The sequence below is a fragment of the Melospiza georgiana genome, chromosome 7 (genome assembly GCF_028018845.1).
Source record: "Melospiza georgiana isolate bMelGeo1 chromosome 7, bMelGeo1.pri, whole genome shotgun sequence".
NCBI classification, from domain to species: domain Eukaryota; kingdom Metazoa; phylum Chordata; class Aves; order Passeriformes; family Passerellidae; genus Melospiza; species Melospiza georgiana.
In genome coordinates, this window is record NC_080436.1 from 34,857,300 (window position 1) to 34,882,369 (window position 25,070).

Below are 25,070 nucleotides of genomic sequence, written 5' to 3' on the forward strand. Positions count from 1 at the left end.
ACTGCCAGGTCTTGGCTGTCCTCACTCAATAGATTTGCCTTGCTGAAAGAGAAATGCATGAATTAGAGATCATGCTTAATTCAAATGGCAAAATGAAAACAGTCATTTATGTACAAGATCTGAAATAGTAAAATCCTGGGTGGAGAAATGAGAGAAAATCTTCACTTCCTCGTTCATTTGCAAAGGTTAAAATGGGAAGGTTTGTCAGTGTGATGTGTTGGAGCCTCTCTTGATGTGATGGGGGTCAAGCATTCCTCTTGCATTCTTGATGCTTCCCATAGTGTTAACTGGAGAATATTCATGAGTATGCTGGTGTTTATAGCCAGTCTGATGAAAGATGCAGACAAATTTAACCTTTTAACTATAATCAAGTTTATTTTTCTTACTCAGGGGTTAGCGTGACCAGTGAACTAAAATAGATTGTGCTTTTTCTTTTTATTTATGCAGAGGAGAGGGCTTGAGGAAATGGTCTTAAGCTGAGATGGGGGAGATTCAAATTAGGTATAAGAACAAAGCTTTTCCAGTGTTAGGGTGGTCAGGCATTGGAGGAGGCTGCTCAGGGGGGTGTAGGAGTGACCATCCATGGAGGTGGATGATGAGGTTTGGTGGTTTAGGGGCACAGTGGCAGTGTTGGGCTGATGTTGGACTGGATGATCTTAAAGGGCTTTTCCAACCTTGGCAATTCTGTGATCCTTTGCAGATCCAATGTGTATAATTTTCTATATTTAAGTGATTATTTAATTATTCCTTGCCTCAAAGAAGGATGAAACCCTACCCTTATGCTATATCTCTTTGACTGTCTCTGTATAAGGGGTCTCCTCTACTGAATCTTGTACCTTGCTGTGCAGAAACTGTGATTCCAAACACAAATACTTAAAATAATCATTGCTAATTACTGGTCCTTGATTGAGACCATGTCGCAATGACAAATACCTGATGTAGAGTGACTGACCCAGTCCATAAAACCTCTAAGAAGCCATAACACATGGATTTCCTTATTCTAATGAAAAATTATGGTAATAAAGTTTAGTTTCTGTAAGACAAATGTGTATGAAATATAACCACAAGTGGAGACCTTTCAGTGAGCTGACAGCTTTTCTGCTTTCCCCTCATTCTCTGTGCCATTTTTTCCCCTCATCACTTCTTTTCATGGACACATCCAAAAGATGAAATGCAAAATGGGAAAATGTGGAAACCCACTGAAGTCAGTATGAGATTTCTTGTTGACCTAAATGGGAATGCAAAAGCTAGAGGTCCTTAGCTTTAAATAAATTTCCCCCTGTATGGAAGCACTGTCTGGAAATAGACTATCAACATGCCTTGAAAGAACTTAAACAAAAATGAAAAAGCAAGAGTAGAGCCTACTTCCAGCTTTTAGTATAATTACTTTGATATTCCAGATTTTCATATCATTATTTTCTTAAGCAATTCACAGAATCACAGCCTGAGTTTTCCAAACATCTGCTCGTTTGTGGAAGGTATCCTGGTAGGCTGTTTCTGTTGAAACAGAGCTTAATCTCTGGCTTCACTGATCCTCTCTTTTAGTCAGAGCTGTCACTTACTTCAGGTCAGTTCAGGCACACTATAAATCAGGACCTTCTCACTAGTCAATCAGTGATTGATTTAGTTTTGCAGCACTCCAAGGCAGTCTTTTCTGGTTTAAAACTGAGTTAATGTGGCCTGACGTTAATGTGGGGTTGTGCGCATGGCTGGGAGCTTGTGGGTTCTGGAGCCGGGACTGCTTTGTTGCTCATTCACAGGGTGGGCATAGGCAAATAATTTTATGATTTAATGTAGAAATACTTGCTGTGCTTCAGTCTTTGTCTTTTTCCTCTCTCTGTGTTAACTTGAGTTCTTTAAGGCCCTGGAGTTGGAGTGTTCAGAGTTATGTGGGCTCCCTAGTACCTGGAAGTATGTGGAGATGGAAAACCATTTGCCCTGGTTTGCGCCTCAGATGGAGACATTTGTGCTAATGGAGCTTTAAAAAACAAAAAACTATGTTTGCAAAGGCCTTTAACACAGTTGCAGAATAATTGAAAGTAAGACTAAATGGAATTTTTATTTTCCTTTGAAGGTGTGAAAAGCCTTTATCCCATTCCTTGCCCTGTTTACACCACCACCCAAATATTGGAAACCCTCAAATCCTTTGCAGTCCTGAATAGTGGATAGCAAGTGCATCATGATGGGACTGAACTCTGCATGATAATATTAAAAGTACTTGGGAGGGACCACATTCTCTGATGTGCAGTTTTGATTTCTGTACTTAATACTGGATAAAGACTTACTCTCAAATCTTGATATTCCCGTGGAGGGAAGAGCTGTGTGTGATACTTGTGCCTCTCTGCGTTTCAAAGTTATCTCATGTGTATGTTCTGTAACCTTTCCATAATCTCAAAATGGAAAAGCACTGCTGGTGTGAAGATGCTAAACATTTCAGTTTATTAGTAAAAATAGAAAAACCTCTTGAAAAACATCCACCTTTTAAAATGCAATGAAGTTCAGACTTCTGTAATTGTTTCAAAATTTAAAATGCTTTATAAGTAATAACAAATGAAACCTGTTTTCCTGAGGCAGATGGAACTACAAGGATAACCTATAGCAAATCAAAAGAAAGTAGGAAAAGACTTTCATCCTGCTATTTCCCCTCTTGCAGTCTGTGGGTCTTCCGCTGTGGTGTTCTCCTACTTTGAAATTGCCCCAGTTAGGTTGGTCTGAAGTTATTGTTGCTATGAGAGAAATGTTTTTTACATTACAGAGGTGTTTCATTTGACTAGCCTTAGAAGGTGGGTATTTTTTCAGTAGTAGTTCCATTGCCGAAAATACAGCCATCATCTCAGTGAGGGCAAGTAGGGAAGTCTAAGAAACACATTTTCTGACAGTACGTGGTATTTTTTTTGTTTTTCAGGATGACTCTAAAATTCTGTTCTCTTGAAATAACAATGAGGAAATACTTCTGTTTTTTTGGTTAGGAAAAAAAAAAGTGAACTATTCTGTCTGATCTGTGGAATGTAGTTGGAACATTTCCAGAGCAGTGAGGGATGCTGCGGGCAGCGAACAGGATCCTGCAAGGCAGGCTGCCCTCGGTGTTCAACAGAGCATCTCTAACTTATTTAGCTCTTTTATGTCTCAATATTGGGTGTTTGCTGGGGAGTGATGGCTGCTGTTGTGTGCTGGGATTGCTGCTGGTGTCACAGGCAGCTGGATTGATGGATCAGGGCTCCCTGGAGGGGCTGTGCTCCCTGCGCCAGGCTGACACGGCACACGCAGCCGCGTCCTCCTCCTCCTGCAAGAGCACAAGCAGAGACTCTGGCAAAGCTGCACATTAGTCCAGAAAGGTTCTTTCTGTGCATCTTTAGCTTCTTTAAATATATGCCAGTATTTATGCCAGAGTTTCCAAGTAATTATTCTGTTAAAACATGAATATTTGAAGAAACTAAAACAAATGAGGTGCGATAATGTGAAATACAACGGAATTTGCATAATCTATTTAGTAGATAGGAATTGTTACTGTGTTTAGTTTAATTTGTCATCATTTGCCCTGCTTTACTATTGTTTTGGATGCAAAAAATTTCATGTCTAAGTACTTACTCTTCCACAGAGGCTTAATGGGACCCATAAGGGAGTTGGTTGCCTGACTCAGGAATTTGTCTGCTTATGTTTCCACCTCACCTTCTCTTTCCTGGTTCCTTCTTACTACTTTAGACTTTGACCACTTGAGTGGCAGCAGCTGTAGAGATGAGAATGAACTGAAGCCAACCCTTGTAAAGCAGGGAGTTAATAATATATTTATAAGGATACTATATATAGGTGCTTTGGTATCAATATATACTATTAAATAATGTATAAGGTATTTACAGGAAAGAAACTTCAGTTCTGCAGAAGCAATTGTAGATACAATTACATGGCAATAAGCATCACATGCTCTGTTGTAGGTATAGGTAGACTGTTTAAAAACAAGTGGAAAATTGCTCTAAAAGTCCAGAATGGGCTAAATGCCATGGCAGATCTTGAAGCAGGTTATAAAATTGTTCAGAGGAATCTTTGGAGGTAGTAAACAGAATTTAAAAGCCCCATGTGATTTTGAAGTTGAGAATTGGAGCATCTTCTGTGAGAGATTTGTCAGTGTGGGAGAGCAGTGTTTTAGTGAGCTGCTCCTAGAATAGATCCTGTGGGGAGCTCAGGATTATTGCAAACCTCTCCACCAAGTGCTGGGAATATTTGTTTGGCCTCACCTTCTTTAATAGAAGAAGTAAATGGTTGTGTGATAGGGCTTTGGAGATTAAATAATGGGTTTTGATTATATGGAAGAAAACGGGAGCTACTCAGCAGTGTGGAAGATTGGTCTTCAACTCCACAAGTAAGGCATGTGGCAGAAATCCCTGTGTAAATGTTAACACTTAATAAAGTCAAAGCTTTTCTTTCTGTAATTTCACCAGGTTTACAGTAGAAAGGGGAAGAAGAGGTTAATAATTTATAATATGAGCAATATAGGCTTGTAAGGCAATTTCTGTTCAAAGGCATTAAGGTATGAGTATGTTTTCTGGTTTCATACTTGTAACCAAAACCAGATTAAAACAAAAACACAAACAAGCAAACAGACCCCCCCCCAGTTCCCCGTAACAAATCCCAAACCAAAAAAAAAAACCCCCTGAAAATAAACAACCCAAAGGTCTGATAGATGTCTGCTTTGACCTGGGAACTCTTGTCCCATGTCCCATCACCTCATATTTAAGCTGTTTGTTTTTACAGACATTTTTTTGAGATCGTTCTTGCTTGGAGTAATACAGTAAGTAGTAGGATGGAAAGTTAAACATGGATAGCAGAGCCAAGAGGAGCAGTTGAGTTTGAGAGGGGTGGGGCTCGCTTCCAGCAGAGATGTCCCAGGTGAGATGTCCCACTGTGCTGGACACGTGCAGGAGATGCTCTTAAGGGCACATCCCTCTCCTGGGGCTTAGGAGAGAAACTCCTGCCCTGGTTCTTCTGCCTACAAAGTGCTGCTGCCAAACCTCCTCAGTTTTGACTTCCCAAGGGTCTGTTCTGAGGAGAAGCCACCTCAAAGAGCTGCTGGCAAGCAGTGCTACCTTCCAAGTGTTTCTTAATGAATTCCATCATTTTTCTGCCACACCTCCATCCTGGTAACCTCCGACAGGGATCCTTCCCCCCAAACAGCCTGACATTGAGTGAGGATAATACACTGCTCAACGGTGGTGATGATAATGGATGCACTAATGTTATTTGACATGTATTTCATGTTAAAATTAATGTTGTCTTTGATGTTGTGAAGGTTGAATTCAGAGAAGATAATTGATTCTTGAGCTGAAAAGATGTCTTCAGTGTTGTTGGCAGTTCCTGGTAGTTCAGGTTGCAGGTGTGTCCTGGCTGTCATTCCACTTGCAGACTATCCTGGCAGCCTGGTGGGTCAAGTACCACAAGTGGACATGTCCAGCACAGAGAAACAGCAAAAACTCAGTGGTTTGGGAGTTTTTTTGCCTTTATACTAAAACCCCCAGGGTTTTTTTAGAGTTACAAAGTGCCTGTATCATCTTTTTTCATTTAGAGCTATGTAAATTAAAATGTGTGTGGGAAAGATAGATAACTGATTTGCAACTCGTACTAGATAATTTACTAATTACTTGTATTTTCCAGTGTGTAGGATTATCATTTTAGAATTAGAAAAGCTGCCTCCAGAAGCGCTTTTGAATTTGATTTTCTAGAAGATAGTGAAGGTTTAGGTATTCATCCCTGGAAATTCTTTTCAAGGCGATGGAGCAGCCCTGAAATGAAGCAGTCCTTCATCCTCTGATTCTGGGTGGAAATACCTTGCATTGCTGGCTGCTTGTGTTAGTTACATAATCAACAGCTTTTAGCCCAATAGCAAAGAATTCTGGCACTAACAGATCCAATCTGTATTGTTTAAGCTTTTTGTGGTGGAAGCTATCATTCCTAATGTGGAATTGCCTCCTGCTGTTACAGCACTGGGCATGTCATCAAAATAAGAAAGAATCTCCAAATAATACTAGCCATGACATATTAAAAAGTTTATATGATGTTTTAGTTATTTAATAAGTATTTCAAGTCTTTAAAATGATACCTTTCACTATGAATGTGCTATGACAGATTTAGTTATTTAATAAGTATTTGAAGCATTTTCAATGATACCTTTCACTATAAACATGCTATGAGAGAATAAATGACATCTTTAACATTTTGTTTCAAAGTTCCTCTATATTTTCCTGAATAACCAAGTGTATTTTCCTTGTTACTTGATTGAGACCAGCCAAAGTATTATTTTAATCCATTTTTGGATAAAGTAGTAAGACTGTAACATGCAGCAATCTGGCAAGACATTAATTCATTGTAATATTGTTATCAACAGACTTCTAATAACTTTAAATACACCTTTGTCATATTAAATGTTCATGTGGAGGTAGAATGGGAAAGGTTGTTTTCAAATTCAAGGAAAGTGCAAAAGAGTGCTATTTGTCCCTAATTAAATATTGAGGACCTTTGTATTAAATATTTAATTTGCCAGCTGTACTGCAGTGGAGTGGTGGAGAAATGATAAAACCCTGCATTTGCACTTAAAGACTGTTTTTGGGCAGTCAAGTGACCTGTTGCTAAATGAATTGGAAGGAAGGAAGGGACTTAAATAAAAATACTTTTGGTGTGTTTCCCACCACTGCTGATCCAGGAAAAGGGCCCTTGATAATCATCATGTGGCTACACCAGCCCACATTTTATATATAAGTGCACTGAGGACCTGCTTCTGATTTCTGTTTTCTGAAGGAGCCCTGGAAGATTGGAAAGTCTCTAAGGCAGAGGAAAGCAGGAAATGCTTCTTCTGTGGGATAAGTCTGTATGAAAATTGGTATTAAACCCATGCAAATGGAAATGGTTCAATGGAAATGGAAATCTTTGTCAGCTTTACAGACAACTTTGAAGCAGACAGTTACCAGAAGAAGTGAGGGTGTTCTTTCATGATGTGTAAAGCAGTCCTTGTCTGTTGAGGAGAAAGTGTAAAATTAAAAGAATTGTATCAGCCAAAACACTCAGGTCTGTTTTGAACACTGCACAGATCCAGTTCAGAACAGGTGTCTGCACTATAAAAGATGCCAAGGCAGAGCTTTAGACATGGAAAGGGACTACCCCTGTGAAATTGTGGGTTCATGAGGAAAATCAAAATGTACACGTGGTGTGAGGCTGTACCACATTATCTGTTTGTCCAAAGCCCTGGAGTTTGGGGTTGTATTTGCAAGCTTAAGTTCTGTGTCCCAGTAATCATAGAAGGTTTTGGGTTGGAAGGGACCTTAAAGACCTCCTTAAAGACCTTTTGTCCCTCCTGGACAGGGACAAAAACCTTATAATGAACCTTAGCAGCTGTTCCTAAGATGCCTTGAGGAGTGTGTGTGTTGGGAACTCTGTGTGTGTCATTCCAGGTGTCATGAGAGGTGATGTGGTGGTTCTGCCCTATTTGCTTATCCTCCCTCTTCCATCCTGTCTCCTACCCCTCCATAAATTACTGATAAGGTGAAGCAAAGATCAGCTCCACATCTCAAGATGAATGATGTGACAACAGCTGACCTGGCACACATTTGTCAAAAATTATTTTAGCCTGGAAACTGAGCCTTTAAACTATAATGAGAGATGTCCTGGAATGAATGGCATCTCAGTCTGAGAAATTTTGTATCTGAAATCTCTCTGCTGCTGTACCCAAAGGAGTTTCACTCTAACTTTGAGTATATGGATTTTTGTGCCATTTGGTTATGTTCTCTATGGTATGTTAGATTTAGGTCACAGCAGATATGTGCTGGTGTCTCTGGGCTCAGGTTAATTGGATTATGAGGCTTTAGGAGTAGAAAGCATGTTCATCTTGAGCAAAGAAAGATGAGATTTTTGGCTTTGTTCTGTGGCACATGTTCATGCATTCTTCATGCATGTTCCAGGATCATTTGGGTGTTTGGCCCAATGGATGGTGACTCCCCTGATCTGTGTGTGCTCCTGTTTCACTTTGCTGCTCTGACTGCTGTGCTTTGCTCTGGGCTTGGTTTGTTACTGGGTGCTTGAGCTGCTGGTGGTGTTTGAGGAGACATGCAGAGATGCTTTATGGTTTACCTGCAGGTTAAACTTCCCCCACACCTCTCTGCCTCTGGGACTGAGCTCAGTGATACAGGCAGTTCTTCCTTTCTTATGTTCCTTGAATACATTAGCCAGGGTTTTTTCAAAAGTGGTGCTGTTGTTAATTACTATTGTAATAAATGTTGTTGTTGAATTAATGAAACTTCAAAAGAATTCCAGATTTCATTGGGATGTCATAAAGCTACATCTTTTAATAAGTGAGTGAGTTAATGTAAAAAGTAGCAAGACTTAGTAAAAATGAACATAACACTGTGCAAGTGTGCTAGCAGGCTATAAATTCTGCCAGTGTGTCACATCCTGACATTTAGTAGTTTCATTACTCTGTTTGTTGGCCACTTCTGAGCAAAGAGTATTCATGAGAGCTACATAAAATGTTTTTTGTTAAAGACTGGTGACTGTGAGGCCACTTCATGTACAAGATTTGCACACTCTTTTTAGTCCTTTTTTTAAAACTAGTATTTTTCACATACTCCCTCTGAATACTATCAGAGCGTGTGTGAGATAATTGTTTTTATATTTTAAATTCTCTAGGTTTTGTCTCATGTAGTGAACCAGGCTGTCTGGGGTTCATAGCACAGACCCAGAAATATTCAGTGAAGAGTGTTGTGTGTCTGAGAGAGGAAGAATTGTTTAACACAGCAAATTGTAACTTGTGCTCATTCCTTGTGTGGGAAACTGAAATCCACTGAGTGGGAAAGTCTACCCAAGATTCATATTTATTTTCGTAATACTATGTTAAGAGATCTTTCACTTTGTGAAGATTGTTTGTATTGCAAAGTGAGTTTCAGTTCTTCCTCTGACTTTACAAGTGATGAATCCTTCCTCCCCATTTCTGAATTGCATATGTGCACCCACAGGGACAGATTCCATCTTTTGAATGTCTAAAACTTTCCCCAACATCCTTATGCAAAATACTTTTTTATCTGAAAACTCTAATTGCAACTGAGACTCCTTAATGAAATATTCTGGTCTTGATTGAAGTTCTTCAATAATTTTTTCATGTTCCCAGTGGAATTTCTGGTAATTCACCACAGAGACTGTAGTGGTAGGATGGGGGTGGAGATTTGGATTTCCTTGGGATGGGGGATGCTTGCATTCAGATCAACTCTTCCTGGCTTCGTTCAGATCTAGGACTTGGATTAGTATTTGGGGATTCAGTTGAGTATTTTGAATAAGGAGCTGTGGTGAGGTGCATCTCTCTCATGTTTTTGATGTAAAATATATGTGAGAAGGATAACCTTCATAATCCGCCAGAATATTAAAAAGTTACAGGATGAAATAAACCACTCCAGTTTAGTTTTAATGACAGTCATGGATGAAACCTGCAGCTCCTGAGTGCATAAGACAAGACTTATAACTGGGAAAGCTGCTTTAATTTGGCCTGAAATGTGGTCCATCAGGAAGCCTTATAAGCAACTTTAACTGTATTATGCAATGGAAGGAAGCTATTACTTATCTAATTGCCTGGATTTTCATTAATAATGTAAAATTCCCTGCTTTTTTATTCCTCCAGGTGATTAACTGAAGATTTTTCTCAGCAATCTCCCCTCTGTTTTGAGAGAGGAGCAATGAACAGTCCAATAGATCTTTATCTCTGCTTTAGAAAAAAGGAACTGATGTGATTAACCTTTAGCAAAGATACCATGACTGTTAACATCTCCTGTGGTGGCTGTGCTGAGCCAGTGCTGAACTGATGGGAAGAAGGTTAATGACTGATCCTCAGGCTCTAAAAGACTTTGGAGCTCTTCCCAGTGCCTGAAGGGGCTCCAAGAGAGCTGGAGAGGGACTTGGACAAGGGCATGCAGGGGTAGGACAAGGGGAAATTGGGAAGAAATCCTTTCCTGTGAGGGTGGTGAGGCTCTGGCACAGGCTCCTAGCAAAGCTGTGGATGTCCTGGAAGTGCTCAAGGCCAGACTGGATGGGGCTTGGAGCAACTTGGGATCATTGAAGGTATCCCAGCTGATACAGGGGATTTTGAACAAGGTTTTCTAAGGTCCCTTTGAAACCAAAGCATTTTGTGATTCTAAGTTGATCTCCCATGAATTAAATACAGTTGGAGACTGTTGGGTTTTCACTGCTTTTAACTTTTGGTCTAAAACAACAGCAAAACTGTAGTGACAGAACCTGCACTGAAGTTATTAAATGCTCGCTCAGAGTTACAGATGTGTGATTTTAGTGAGATACTGGGATAATTTAATAAACTATAACAGCGAAGCTTGAGTATTTAATGTATTTACTGGAAGCTGGAGGTGGTGTGGGATGGTGGAGATGGTTGCATTATCTTAAATATGTTGGCTTATACTTAAATTTCACCTGAAAAGGTGTCCCTGGATTGTGCACTGCTGTGGTGGGTTTTTTAGGAGAGTTTTTTGTTGGCTGGGTTGCTAATGGCCATGGTGGGATCTTCCTTCATGAATTACCTTTCTCTCTCTGGGTTAGTGCCATTACCTTACCAAAGCATGAAAATTGCTAATTGCTAGAACTAACAGCTCACCTTTGTGAGTAGCCACCAAAGAAATGTTGTATATAAACCACATGTGGTATGTTGTGGCATTAATTGGCTTTTATTGGTTTAACTTAATGATAGTCCATGGTTAACATAATCCCAGGAATCTTTTACCTGAGTAAAGGCTGGGATCCATGAGCAGAATATCTGGATACAGGCACGGGCTGCTGCTCCCATTCAAAACATTGCTGCGCTCCAGCTGTTACATAAAAGACAGAATTCTCAAATGTAATATTTCTTGGAATTTATTTTTGTGGAATTGTTTCTATGGCAGTTGTTATTTTCTGTGCAAATGGTGTGGTGAAAGTCAAATGGGTGAGTGTTTCCTGAGGCTGAAGAAGCTTAGCAGAGCAACTGTTGCTGACTTTAGAGCAAAGCAATCAACATCCATAACTAATGCCTCAACTTTTTAATGTGATTTTTAATATTTAAGTAGGAAAAAAATGCTGTGAGATTGTATAATCAATGCAACTGATAGATTTTAAGAAGTAATATTTTATTGAAAGTACTGCTTTTTTCAGGTTTCAATCCATAATCGTTCAGTGCATTGTTTTTTCCATAACCACATGTTCATTATTTTGTTCAGCCAGCCTTGAACTAAAGGGTTGATGGATTAAACTTAATTCTAAGCTATTGCTTTATTTTTCTAGATACAATGTTAAATCCGGGGATACATTTTAAGTGCAGAAAGTTGTGATTACCATGGTTGTCAGAATCAAAGTAGCGTGTGCATTCCAAAGTGAGCTACAACTTTAAAACAACTTTATAATTGCTGTGATTTTGCTGTTCAGCTGTAAGATAGGAAAGCTTGACAGCAGGTCCGTGGAAGTTTAAAAAAAATAAACTGAAGCTTGTATTAAACAGTGGCAATCACAAACCAATTGAGTTTTGGAGGACATCCCCTGGGATGCAGGAGGACATCCCCTAGGATGGGTTCATGAGTGAGCTCTGCAGAGCCTCAGTGCTGTGTGCGCATTTCTGTCCTGGTGCCTTGGATCAGTGTCCTTGTACTCCCTGGAGTGCTCTGTGTCTCCTCCAGCTTCCCCTGTGTGCTCAGAAGCCACCCTGCAGAAGGGCTGGGTGTGCTGTGCCACAAAGGTTCATTGGCTTCCTTGCCCTGCTGATTTTTCCTGCAGGGAGTGCAAGGGTCATGGAGCGAGTCCAAGGACAAGGATGCTCTGAGTCCTTGGGCACCTCTGCTATGGACAGGCTGGAAGAGCTGAGACTGTTCAGCCTGGAGAAGAAAAGGCTCCAGGGAGACCTTAAAGCATCTTCCAGTGACTAAAGAGGCTCCAAGAGAGCTGGAGAGGAACTTGGGATAAGGGCCTGGAGTGACAGGACCAGGATCACTGGAAGACACTGCCCAGAGAAGCTGTGACTGACTCACCCATGGAGATGTTCAAAACCAGATTGGATGAGGTTTGGAGCAACCAGGATGGATGAGGTTTGGAGCAACCAGGATGGATGAAGTTTGGAGCAACCAGGATGGGTGAGGTTTGCAGCAACCTGTTCTAGAGAAAGGCATCCCTGTCCATGACAGGAGGTTGTAACAAGATGAACTTAAAGTCCCTTCCAACCCAAACCCTGCTACGAGTCTGGGATTGGATTTCTTGGAAGAAGGTCATCTGTTGTCTTGTCCTCTCTTCTGGAACACTTCCAGCCTGATTTTCAGCTGGATAACCTGCCTTTCCAAGCAGGGTGGTGGCAGTGCCTGTTGCTGCTGCTGTCCTGCTGCACGGCTGTAACTGTGTTTTTGTACAACAAAGTGTAAGTAAGATGCTGTCTGTGTTTTTTCTCAAATGACTTTAATACTCTGGGAAGCTCAGTGGAGAATTAGGTGTTTATGCATGGATGAGGAGAAGTTTAATGAAGAGGAAAACTACAGTCTTTACTCATTTCAGACTTTCTACTGTTTTTCAAATAAATCCACAGAGAAGTCGCAATATTAACAGTGTGCACCTATTCTCATTGTACCTCTCAGCACTTTAGCATAGAAATTAAAGACAAATAAACCCCTCCAAACCAAACCCAGAGCCAAGCTTTGAAAAATGATAATGGGAAAAGGCCTCAGAGCACTGTGTGTTTCAGGCTTTACAGAGCAAACTTTTTAAAAAATGAGGGACTCCAGGGCTATGGTGTTGTAAAGTGAACCTCTGCTTTAATTTTAATTGCCCAGGTGTTGAGAAATGAGAAAAAATTTGAAAGCAGGGGTTTTGCCCAGGCACAATCTTGAAAATAAATAAAATAATACAGAAATACACACACATATCTATATGCATCAAGTGTTAGTTGCTGAGGGCAAGACTTAAAATGCTATTTGGCTTTATCCTGTTCATCTCCCTGCACACATTTTGCTTCCCTGACCGCATGTGAGAAGGGGCAGCGGGAAGGAACTTATTCCATAGCATTTATATTCATAATTTATGCCTGCAGCCTTGAAATAATCTCATTTGTCTTCCACTGTTACCGGAACAGTTTTGCTAGCAATGAAGAATGCTGGGAGCAGTGAGGGATTCTGTTGTTTCAGCTTTTCATTTGTCTTCTGTAAAGAGTGGTTTTGAATAAAAAGATGAATTGGGCAGCGCTGTGTAATGCAATTGCCAGGACATTCCCAACCTGATTTTGAGGAGGCTCGCAGGACTCTGGCTTGTCTGTTCAATGGATAACCAGGTTTATTGGCAGATAATGCATTTCTCTGGGGCACAGGGAGGGAGCATGTCAGACACCTTCTCCTGCCTTTCCAGGCAGTGGGCAGCAGGACTGGAGCAGGCTGTGGCTTTGGTGGGGAAGCAGAGCAGGATGGAGGGAGGCTTTGGGTCCCTGTGTGTCCCCTGCAGCAGTGTTTATCTGCCCCAAGCAAAATGCAAACAGAAAGAAGGCAGGGCTGTGATCCCACTTGCAGCTGGGAATCATTCCTAAAGTGAGCTCAGATCAGGCAAGGAGTGATTTCTGTAATGAGCCCTGACCAGGAGGAAGCCCTGCCCTGTGCCCTGGGCAGTGGCTGTGTCAGAGGTGACCTGGGGGATAACTGTGCTTCACCTGTGCTCAGGCACAGAAACAGCCACACAGACTTTAACCTGAGCCAGCCAAACCATTAGCAGTCTGTCAGCAGCACTGTGGCACTCTGCGTGGATTAATTTTCCCCTCTTGTCAGTAGTTCTGTGATTGTAGAGCAGCAGTGCCCTGTGCCTGCAGTTTTTGTAGGTTAAACCAGCAGGTTGCAGACTGCACTGCAAAGTGGTGAACTGAGTCTGTAGAGAAAAAACGATTTAAAACTTTGCTCGAGAGGAATTTACGGAAAATTTTGGCTATTACAAACCCAGGAAACAAAAACGTTTGTGTTAGGCATTTTGTGTAACTTCTTACCTTGTTTACTCTGGAGTATATCTGAGTGAGTGCTCATGATTTAGGATCTATTTGGTGTAAATTAGATTAAAAGTCACCCTTGGGGCCTAATTAAGCCATGTTATAAACAGGGCAGTAAGTTAAACACTTGCAGTAGATTTTGCAGATAACAGGTACGAATAGATGCAAATAAATCTAAGTTTTCATTGATACAGGAATTTTAATTGCTGTTGTTGGTTGATCTTGGGGTGACTATTAAGAGCTCAGAACTGTGAGGCTGTGCTGCTGTCCCTGCACAATCCATGCACCCCACCTCTGCTCGCCGTCTTTCATCTTGTGCTGGTTGTTTCCCCTTCCTCCTCTGCCATTGATACAAAAGAACATATAAATGCATTTTTTTTTTTTAGTCTAAACAAGGGGATAAGATTTGAGAAATTTTCCTAAAGACTTTCTTGTTGTTGACAAAATGTTTTACAGACAGGCTTTGGTTTCCCAGTTGCACCAAATGCAATCACTTGCTGACTGATTAACTATAAATTCTGCAGAATTTATACTTTATTAACTCTAATGTAGTATCTTCTACCTTGTTCCTGTTAGATAAAGGTGGCTGTGGGAAATTTTTATCCATCTTCCCTTCAGTGTTCCCGTTGGGTGTTTCTGCAGTCAGGGCTGAGGTGCCCTGTGCCATCAGCCAGGTCTCACACACAGGGGCTCTGCTGAACCCTCAGCAGAGTCTCATTAGTTTGCCACATACTTATTGGGGGGCATAGAGACCTCACAAATGTGTTATTACTGATAAGATATGTGTGTTTCCAGCTTGGTTAGTTTTATATTCTGTTAAATTTTAAATATTGGGTTTTTTTTTTTTTTAACTAAAGGCTCTATGGAAGTAATAGGGAGCTTGTATTTTATTTTGATTGAATCTTGAATTCAATGCTAAAAGTGAGAGATAAATTTGTATTAAAATCTCTAACTCTTTCCCCTAAGGAAATTTGATAACTAAATTCCACATATTTTCTTCTAGTAATAGCTGTCTGATTGGCTTTTAATGATCAGAGTGTTTCTGAAGACTGCTCATATAAAAGGCAGAAGTTGATAACTTTAAAAAGTATTTTTATTTACTTTCAGAGTATGATTACTGCAAAGTGCTTTGTGCAGGTTCATTTAGGGAGTGTCACCTTGTGGTTACCACTCTTCCAGGAGGTTTACATCTGATAGATTGATCCTGCTGTTGTTGGAGATGACAGCAAAACCTTTCCAGAACGCAGCAGTTCTGTAGCTGGGACAGGTGACATTTGCTCTGATTGCTGATTTATGGGCACTGAGGCCTCTCCTCCCCAAATCAGGGCAGGGGGCTGTGAGTGGTGGTGTGGTTTGTTGGATTTGAGCTGTATTCCCTCTGCCCCACAGCACAGCCCAGAAGTCCTTAGCTGTGTGTGGCTTCTCTGAATCTTTTCCCCAAGAACAGCTCTGACATTTTTATCACCCCTGTGCTCCAGTGAACGTGGCAGAGGTTCCTAGGGCACTGAGCTGCTTTCCCTTGCCATAAAAATAAAAGAGGGCCTGGGGAGCCCCTGTGCAGCAGAGGGGATGCTGTACCAGTGTGCCTGACTCATGCTGGGAGCTTTCCCTCTGCTGTGAGTCTGTGTGGGTGTGCAGCAGCTCCAGCAGTGCTGCTGTTGGTGAGCTGAGCAGAAGGTGAGAGCAGGCGTGGCTGGGGAGGTGGAACAACCCGTTCTTCTGGAGGCTCCCAAGGTGTGCCAGTCCTGCTCCTGTCCATCAGTGAACCCCACACAACCAGCTCCAGGGCTGGGGACCAGAACCAGAGCAAGCCATGCTTCTGTGTTTTACATTTTCAGCTAAAATTGAGCAAAGCAGCAAAATTAACTTCCTCAAATCAGACCAAAGCCTAAAGTCTAACTTCTGCAGCTCTGCCTCAGTTTAAAGCATTTGCTCTGATTACCTGGTTTGGAGGGCTTCATGGCAGATCCATTTTCTTTATTTGGATTAAGAGAATAACTGAAGCGAATCATTGCCTATAAGATGTGGAAGTTCAAGTTTAGTTCACGTTTAAAAGAGTTTATAATGAACTTTGTTAAAACTGTCTGCTGATTACTCTGGTGAACTGAAGTGCATATTATTAAAGCTGCTGATTTAAAGTCCATCTTACATAAGCTTATATATTGAAAACTTTAAAGATTTTTTTCAATATAAATTTGGACCAGCTCTTAAAGTGAGATTGCACTCTGGGGTGGAGATTGCACTAGGGTGTGGAGATTCTAAAGGTATGTATCTCCACATTATTTCAGTGTCTTTGTAGACCAGAAGTCCTGTCCCTTAACTCCTGGGGAAGATTGATTTTTATCTATTACATAGGTAGAGATTTCACATGAAGTTTCCTGGACATATTTTACTCAGAGCAACTTGCCACTGTCCCTGCTTTGAAATGCTTAAAAAACCTGTGGTTTGACCTTAAGCAAAGGGCTGAATTGCTGCAGCCAGGCTCTGGCAGGAGTTCTGCATCCCCTGGGGTGGGTGTCACGGCACATACACAGCTCCTGAGCCAGTTGTTAGGCTTTGCTCGAGTGATGGAGCAGAGCATCACCTGGTCCCTCACTGTGCACTTCTGTGAGCTGCACCTGCACCAAAATAGCCATGTCTGTATTCAATAGTAACAATTACTGAGCTGTGCTGGGGGAAGTCTGCTGGAATAGAGACCTGCAAACCTTGGAAGAGCTCCTTGTGTAGAAGTCTCTGTGTGTGTGTGGGTTTCCCTTCCCTGTGGGGACTGTCTGTGCCTCAGTGTGCTGGTGTTTGGAGCTGTAAGCCCAGATCCCTGGGGGAACAGCAGCAATTGATGCTGCTGTACTGCACAATGTCTTGTGGGAACATAACTTTGTCAAATGAAAAGCTTTAAGGCCAATGGCTCTAACTTATCCCATTTCCTTTTCATCTCGGGGATTTTTTGTATTTTTTTTTTTGGAGTAAGCCTAATACTCATGAAGTCTTACTGAAAAATGGCTCACAATTATTCTATGGGTATCAAACACTGCAGAAGGAGTGTGATGATTAATACTGAAATAGTGAAACAACTGGGGGCCTTGTACCTTGGCTAGAAATAATTGACTCATTAATCTTAACCACTGCATGGGGGTCAAACATAGTTTAATCCTAATAGGTGGGAATATGCCAGATTACACTCCAGTTCTGACAGTTATTCTTCTCCCTGGAACATTTGCTAATATTTTTACAAAGAAATTAGGTAGAAAGAGAGTAGAAGATACCAAGCAAGCTCTAATACATTTACTGAGACAAAACAGCAATGAGGCAGAATTTAAACTTTTATGAATGGGATTTTGAGGAATATTAGATGAGAGCCAACAAATGAGAAAAAGAAAAGGGAAGGATGTGCCTTTTTTGGAATTTGATTTTGCCCTGTGCTGGTTGGATGCTGGTCAGTTTCTTATCCCTTTCAAAATGGTTGTTCAGCCTCCTACTTGTGAGTCTCTACTCCCTGAGTGAGATGCTTAATGCTGTACCTCAGTACAAAACAGTTCTTAAACTTGAATTTGTCTTCTATCAAATCTACATGTTACAAAATGCCACATTGCAATGTAGTGGTTGTTGACATGGTTTTATAATTTAAATAATGTTTCTAACCAGTGGCAAATACAGCTCAGGGTCTGGTAAATAATGGATGGAAATTACAGTCAAAATGGGAATGTTAAATAGCCATTCCTAACAGATGGTCATCAGAAATCATTCAGCTTATCTTTTATAGACAGCACAAACACAGATATCTGTGCTTCTGCTGGATCAATTTTTACGTGAGCTCCTTGAAATTGTGGAGCAGACTCCCAGCACTAGTGGCAGCTGTGGGAAGTCCAGGTGATGGGTGGGTCTGTGTTGGCTGGGCACTGAAACACGGATCTGAGCGTGGTGGATTGTGGATTCCTTGCCTTCAGGCTGCTGCTGTCAAACCTGTGTGAAAAGGAATTGATTTTGCTGAAGAGAAGGTCTTGGGCTGTGGGCTGAGTAAGAGATGAGAAAGGTTTGTCCTTCCTCCTGGCCCTCCTGCTCTCCATCCTGGAGCAGAGTGCTGTGTGTGCTTGGGCTGAGGAACCGGGTGCTGGAGCCAGATCTTATCTCATAAATCAGGCATGATTGACGCCTAAAACTGCTCCATGGCCACCAGTGGTGTGTTATGCACGTGTTGTACAAAAACTGGCAGTAAGCCCATCAGGCTGGATTTCAGACTCCATGTAACAAACACTTCCCTACATTCCTGTGAAGGAAGAAACTGCTTTAGAGCTCTAAGTGAGTTAGTTACTACAGATGAATTCTCCTTGAAAAGTGCTTCCCGAGCTCTGGTATGCAAACAGTCCATGGCTGTGCAAGCAGCTGGTTCTTCAGTCTGTATTAAATACAGGTTTGGTTGTGGTTTTTTGTTGTTGTTGGTTGTGTGTTTATTTTTCTTTTTTTTTTGTTTTGTTTTTGTTTTTATTTAGAGAGGGATGTTTGGAGAAAGTAAATGTGAGCCATGACAGGGAGAGGAATGGTGGCTGGTAGACCTTTACTTTAAAATCGACAGCCAAAAGTAGGAGAGCACAGAGGTATCATGTTCTTGTTACCTGTCTATGTATAGTATGTGCCAGGATTGTCATTAAAGGGCCCAGAACAACAGGAGGAAGAGCCTTAAACATTTTGTGCTGCCTCAGAAGCTCCGTGGCTGCAGAGGCTTTGCAGATGTGAGAAGAACAGGTCCAGTACTGCCAAGGGCTCTAGTAGTGATACTGCAGGTGCTGGTAGCTTTAAGCAAGTGAAAAGGCTGGGAAAGTTTTGTGCACTCTGTAGTATTGCTCTCGTTTCCCCCAGACAGCCTGGGTTATAGTGCAGCTAACCAGGGCATTGTAGGGACAAAAATGCTTCTGATCCCCAGGTGGAGCCAACACAGGAACATCCAGCAGTACAATGTTGTTTTAGAGCTGAACCTTGCAGAGAAGCGTGAGTTTGGACATGTCGTTGGTAGTCACCATTATTTTTAAGCCAATAAAGTAATGAAAAAGGTGTTGAAATATAAAAATGCCAAGTGAGACAGGTTCAGAATGAGATCCCATTTAGCAGTGTTACACTGCAGTTAGATGCCCATGGAGCAGGGGCTGTCAGCTGCTGGCGCTTCCCTCGACAGCAAACTGAAAGATGAATGCTTGTGCTGTCTGATACTGATGGTGGAGTCATTGGGGATTACAGATGTATGAAGACAGACATGAAAAAATCAATATGATTTGGGGTTCCAGAAGTTGCCACCACTTCATTAAAGTGATGCTCTGTGTCTCTCAGGAGGAAGAGGCAACTTCAAGGTCACAGGAGATGGCTGCTCCATGCTGTGGTGTGATAGGTGATAACACATGTGAATTGCAGGAGCACAGGTGATAGCTCTTGATGTTTGATGGGTTCTCCAGAGCTCTGATAATTTGCAATGAGAAATGTTAAGGCTTCAGGATTTAACACAACTCAGACAAATAAATAAATATGTTCTCCAGTGAGGCTGATTTTCAGGAGTGGAATTTTATCCAAGGAGCAGCCTGAGTCTCCTGAAGGACTAGCTGATTGTTGTTGGCAAACTTGTGTCATAGTTTGGGTGTGCCTATTTAGATGGTCTGTATTGCTTAGTTACAGAAAGGAAGACTTGGTGATAATTCTTGAGGACAGGTTCTGCCCATCAGGGCTTTCTCAGACAGAACCCCTAAAAGGCATCAGAGATTGGACACAAAATACATCAGTGCTTCTGCAAGAAGGAGAAGCAGTGAATTATCACTGAAAGTGGCCAGATCTTTCCTCAAATTTGTCTTATGGTTCCTTGCTCTCAGCACAGACATACATTGTCAGAAACACTGATATCAAGTGAATCATCTGTGTTGTTATATAGCAAATAATTTTTGAGTAGCTAAAACAAGCTCTGTGCTGTGAGTCTAGTCAAACATATGTATGTCGACAATGATACATGATTACTGTTAAACTTTATAAATCATTTGTAGTGAGGTAAATGAGCTAAAACCAGACTGCAAGAAGTATGCAAATTAAAAGTAAAATGGAAATGAAGAAGGCTAGAAGGGAAAGATACCCACATTTGTGAGAGTGCATGAGAAGAGGCTGTTCTTGTATAACACTTGCATTTGTGTAATGCATCTCTGAGAACAGGGGATGGGAGATATTCCTTATTGTCCCAGCTGTCTGGGCAGCAGGGTCAGTGAGGATGAGGAGCCTTGCTTTGATTGGAGAGAGGCAGTGGAGATAAAAGCCAGAACTGTTCTGAGCATCTCCATCCTCAGGAAAGAAGCATCAGGTGCCCAGCCCCAGCAATACCCCAGTCCTTGTCTCCAGCTCAGACGTGGTGCATGGCAGGACAGTGCTGGGAAGGGATGGGTTTGGTAATGGAACTCTGCAGGGCAGAAGTGCTGCTGAATTCATCTTCGCTGCTGGTAGCTCAAAGATGCTGTGAAAGGAATCTGCAGCTAAAGGAGGACTAAAATTTCAGGTACACTTTGGTATTTTTCCTTTGTGACACGTTTCAAGTGTGACCATTAAGCACGAAACCTTGACTAGTGTCAGCCTGACATTTTGTTCCCTGCCTGGTGCTGCTGATGGAGTGGTGATGGGCAGATCCTGCTGCAAGGGATGGCTCATTGCTCAGGGAGCAGAGGGACTCTCCTTCACAGAGAATGGCATCTCACACCAGGGTTATGGACTCTCAAAAGTTGGAAGAACTTTTCCATCAACTTGGGAGAATGGATGAGACTGAAGGATGCCTGCTCCAGCTGATGTGAGCCATTGGTATTCCAGCAATTGTTTGAACTGGTTGATGGGAAGATGGCCAGTGGTTTAGCTGGCCATATCAAGAATGACTTCAGAGAGATGCTAATTTTTCTTATGCATGTCACCCACAAGTTGAAGGAACTGCTGTTTCTTCAACTTGTATTGAATCCTATATATCTGATCAGTTTATCACATTAAGGTGATAAACTTTGGGAGGAGTGAAGGTGCCCATCAGCTACTGGAGGTGCTCGGAAGATTGAGCATAGTTCTCAGCTGGTGTAGTTGGGTTGTGAGATTTTGCATCCCCTGAGGAACATAATCTGCAGTGAGGGAAAGCAGATAAATACAGTGTGCCTGTAAGCATGTGGCTGGTGGTTGGTCATAAGATGGGAACTCATCTAGGACTGTCACTACTGGCATTTAACTGGGCAGGAACCTGAATCCAACATAAATTGTCATGAGGCTTTCAATTCCCTCAAATTAAGGCTTCAGCAGTAAGTTTCTTTCCAAAGACAGGAGGATTTCCTGGCAATGTGTGATGTATTGTTTGTCTGCCCTTATGATTCAATTTTCTGTGTGCTGCTTAACTGCTGTGAGGAGCAAGGGGAAGCAGTTTGGTGTGGGAGAGCTGCTGCAGAGCAGGTTGTGCTCAGGAACCCCAGGAGCCCCAGCTGGGGCTGCCAGAGACAAAGCCTGGGTTTGGCTCACTCATGGAGCTCCTGCCCTGGGGTGGCAGCAGGGTCCCTGCAGCAAGGAGGCTCCAGGGCAGCCTGGGGAGCTCCTCCATCCACCCCATAAAGCAGGTGTGCAGGGACAGGGCTGCTGCTGCCTCCCTCAGCACCCCAGCAGTCCCAGGTTTGGGTTTTCTCTGTTGAGCTTCACCTGCACCAGCAGATCCAGGAGTGGATGTTACTGCAAACCATCTGTGCCCCTATGGCTCTGTGGGGCTCTGGACCCTGGCCTGGCTGCTCATTGCCATAGTCCTGTCTTGCAGTTTTGTACTGGGCATTTTAATGTAAAACATCAAGTTTGTATTAAAAAAAAAAAAAAATCCTCCCTCTCCCCACACTGTGCTCTTCTAAAACATTAAGATGTGTTCAGGTGCTTTTAATTTTCTGTTGGATTTCTGAGCATCTCTTAGGATGCATTAAAGGTGATGTCTGCAGATTTTATGTTGCCACCATGAAAGAGACAAAACTTCTTTTGAGATAAAGGAGATTCTGATATAATAGTAGAATTTACAGATTGAATCCTTAAGGAAAAGAAACAAAGTAGTGGTGCACTGTAGGGGGAATATGGAGGAAATATTTTTCCTGTTGTAGTAGGAGTGATTAATTTTAATTGTAGGTCTTGTACCGTGCCAGTTGCAGACAATCAATTTTGTATCAAATAATATAGAATGTGTTGCCAAATTATATATGCTAATTGATTATGAGCTTCTGCGTAATGTACTATTAAATTTTATTTTTAGCCTGGACTGTGCGTGCCTGTGTTCTGCTGCATGGTCTGAACCAGATTTCATGGTGGTAGGTGTGTCCAAGGGAATTTAATTTCTGTAATTGCGGAGAGGGGGCTGGTGTCTGCCTGGAGCAGGCACAAACTCACTGCTCCCCTGGGTGGGAAGGCTGCAGCATCCCACGTGTGCTGAGCATCCCATGTGTGGTGGGCATCCCATCCATTGCTGCCACCTGGGTGGAGAGTGGGGGTGTGAGGAGGAGTTTGAGCTGATGAACCACCTGAGGTTGTGTTGAAACTGGAGGGAAGCATCTAGGGAGCCCCCATACAAATCCAGGCTTCAGTGCATCCATGAGACACCTCCTTAATGAGGTAAAGCCATAAAGGAAATAAAGATTTACATTTTTCTCTCTGATGGGATTGTACTTGAGTTAATTGCTTCTAAAATGAGACCATAACTTTTAGCAAGGAGGATGGGTAGCTACTGTTCAGATTTCATTTTGATAATTTTCTTAATACTTTGTTTTACATCAGAAACCCAGTTTGAGATTGAAGAGGCCACTTTTATGTTTGAGGCACTGGAACACTGAGGAGTCATGCTAAACAAAAGTCATGCTAAACTTGATTTCTGATGCATTTTTTCCTTCCATCTTTGTACTTTGCTGCAATACATGTGTGTTTTCTTGCTGTGATGTTTCTGAGAGGCTGTGGGAAATGGGTTATTAATAAACACATTCAGTAAGTACATTAATGAGTGTATTTTATGTATATGACTGCACATCTGCATACATTACATGCTCCAGGGCTTTATCCAGAAAGGCAGTTTTCCTTCTGGAAATAAAGTGAGACAAGTTTTAACCAAGGAATTTGTTTTAAGTGGATTAGGTCGCTAAAAATTTTCATTTGAGTTCAGTGATGGCAGACTCAGGTCCAGTATTGTAATACTTCATATCAAATGGCATAAATTCCTTTGATACAGGATTTATCTAGTGCTCCTTGTAGTCTTTTAAAGAAAGATTTAGGGAGAGCTTTTAATTCATAGTGATTTTCTTTCTTAAAAGAAGTTGATTTTTTGTCATGAAAAATTCATATATATTACACTAATTAAGAAGTGCATGCACCATATCTGTCTAGACATAATTTTTGTAGGTTTTTTTCTCCTTCCTCTTCCACCTCTCCTCTAGTGCAGACTTTTTGAACTGGCTCCTTTCAGAAGCGAGTCACTTCTTTACAAAAGCTTAGGTGTTTGCACAAGCTGGGCATTTAAAAAACATTTTTAATCTATCCTATTATTTTTCATATCCTATAGCAATATATAATGGCTTTTATTAGGATGGTTACAATGTCTTTTTAAATCCCCAAATAACACTTGGCATGTCAGGATTATATATCAGCATAACCTTTTTTTTGAGCGTGTCTGGAAATCACAAGGAGCCTGATGGACGCTTATTTTTCACAGGCTGCTGTTCTAACCCCCCTAAGGCAATCAGGAGAGAGCTTGCAGTAGTGTATGTAATGTGAATAATTTTGGATACATTTCTTTTTCATTTCTCTAAGATGCCTGTAAAAGAGTCTGGCTTCTGGAGCTTCTCATCACCTGCTTTCTGCAATCCCAGCCCATTTGCTGTGTCTTGTAAGGAGCACCTGAAATCACTGGTCACATTTGAGGGTAGTCCTAAAAAGGTTAGAATGATTTTTCTTTTTTTTACCCCCAGTCATTTTTTCCCATCAGTCAGAATTCATACTGCTGTATTGGAATGGAAATTTACAGAAGAAACAGGGTTCGCTGCTTACAAACCTGTTTGTTTGTTAATTTGGTACTTTAAAATTCAAATTTATAGCTATAAACGATGCTTAACTGCAAGAAGAATTAACATAAATACACAATTTCTTATTTCCTTACTCTTAACACTTTCAAAGCAAAGTGAGATCCATGTTTAAAGTACACATGATAGCTTCAGTAGAAGTTTTGGCATGGATACGTTTATTTTCAGGATGGGTCTTTGGTCTGGTTAATGCAGGAAGTGAGACTGGATGTGCACAGTGATCTCCTTAAACTGTGTCAGTGTTTATTACAGGAAATAAAATCACAAATTTTGGGGGAAAACAAGCTCTCTTTTTGTTCAGAAGTTAATTAAACAGTAGCAAACAACCTTTGAAGGGGTTTTGAATTTACATAAACTTTGTTAGAATGGAAACAGGCATGGATGTTGAGCAGATTCTGGTGGGTTTGTTTGAGGAGCTGGTAAGATATAGACTTGCATGAGGGTACTTAGAGCAGTGTATATGTACAAAAGCAGAAAGAGTTATACTGTTGCAACTTCATTCCTAATTAACCTGTTTTCTTGGAATATTACGTTTATTTTTAGCTCTGAGAGCAACTCTGTCTTTTCTCTGATGAGAAATGCTGTGTGAGACAAAAGGGAAAGTCAACTTCAGACTTATTTCTCTCTGCAAGTTGTTTTGCATTAATAAACAATGATATTTAATACAGCAAATGTGTGAAGGGAGGAAGTGAGCAGTGTTTTCCCTGTGTTCCAGTGTCTGTATCTCAGTTTGGGTGCATAAGTGTGCACTGAAATTCCACAAAAAGGGAAACATTTGTTCTGTCTCAGATCGTGGATTGTGTAAAGGTTTGGTGTTTGCTGGTGGAGTGTGCAGGGCACAGCAAGATTGTGTTAGGCTGCCAAGAGATAAGAAAACCATGCAGGTAAATGTTTAGGAGATTCACTGGAGCTGGTACGTGACTATTCACAGGCACTTCCATCCCTGAGAGGCCTTGAGAGGTTTCATTTCAAGTGATGCTCCTTAC

General features: G+C 41.5%; 1 protein-coding gene across 3 annotated transcripts in view; it reads left to right on the forward strand.

Annotated features, from left to right (window-relative positions):
- Positions 1-25,070, forward strand: part of THSD7B (thrombospondin type 1 domain containing 7B) — a 298,829-nt gene that overhangs the window by 15,648 nt on the left and 258,111 nt on the right. Inside the window, exon 1 of one of the 3 annotated variants that reach the window (XM_058027755.1) lies at positions 23,878-23,941. The exons of the other annotated variants lie outside the window; for them this stretch is intronic. The gene's annotated coding sequence lies outside the window, so the exon portion shown is untranslated. Of the gene's footprint in view, positions 1-23,877; positions 23,942-25,070 lie in introns of those variants that run through there. 3 annotated transcript variants of the gene reach the window in all.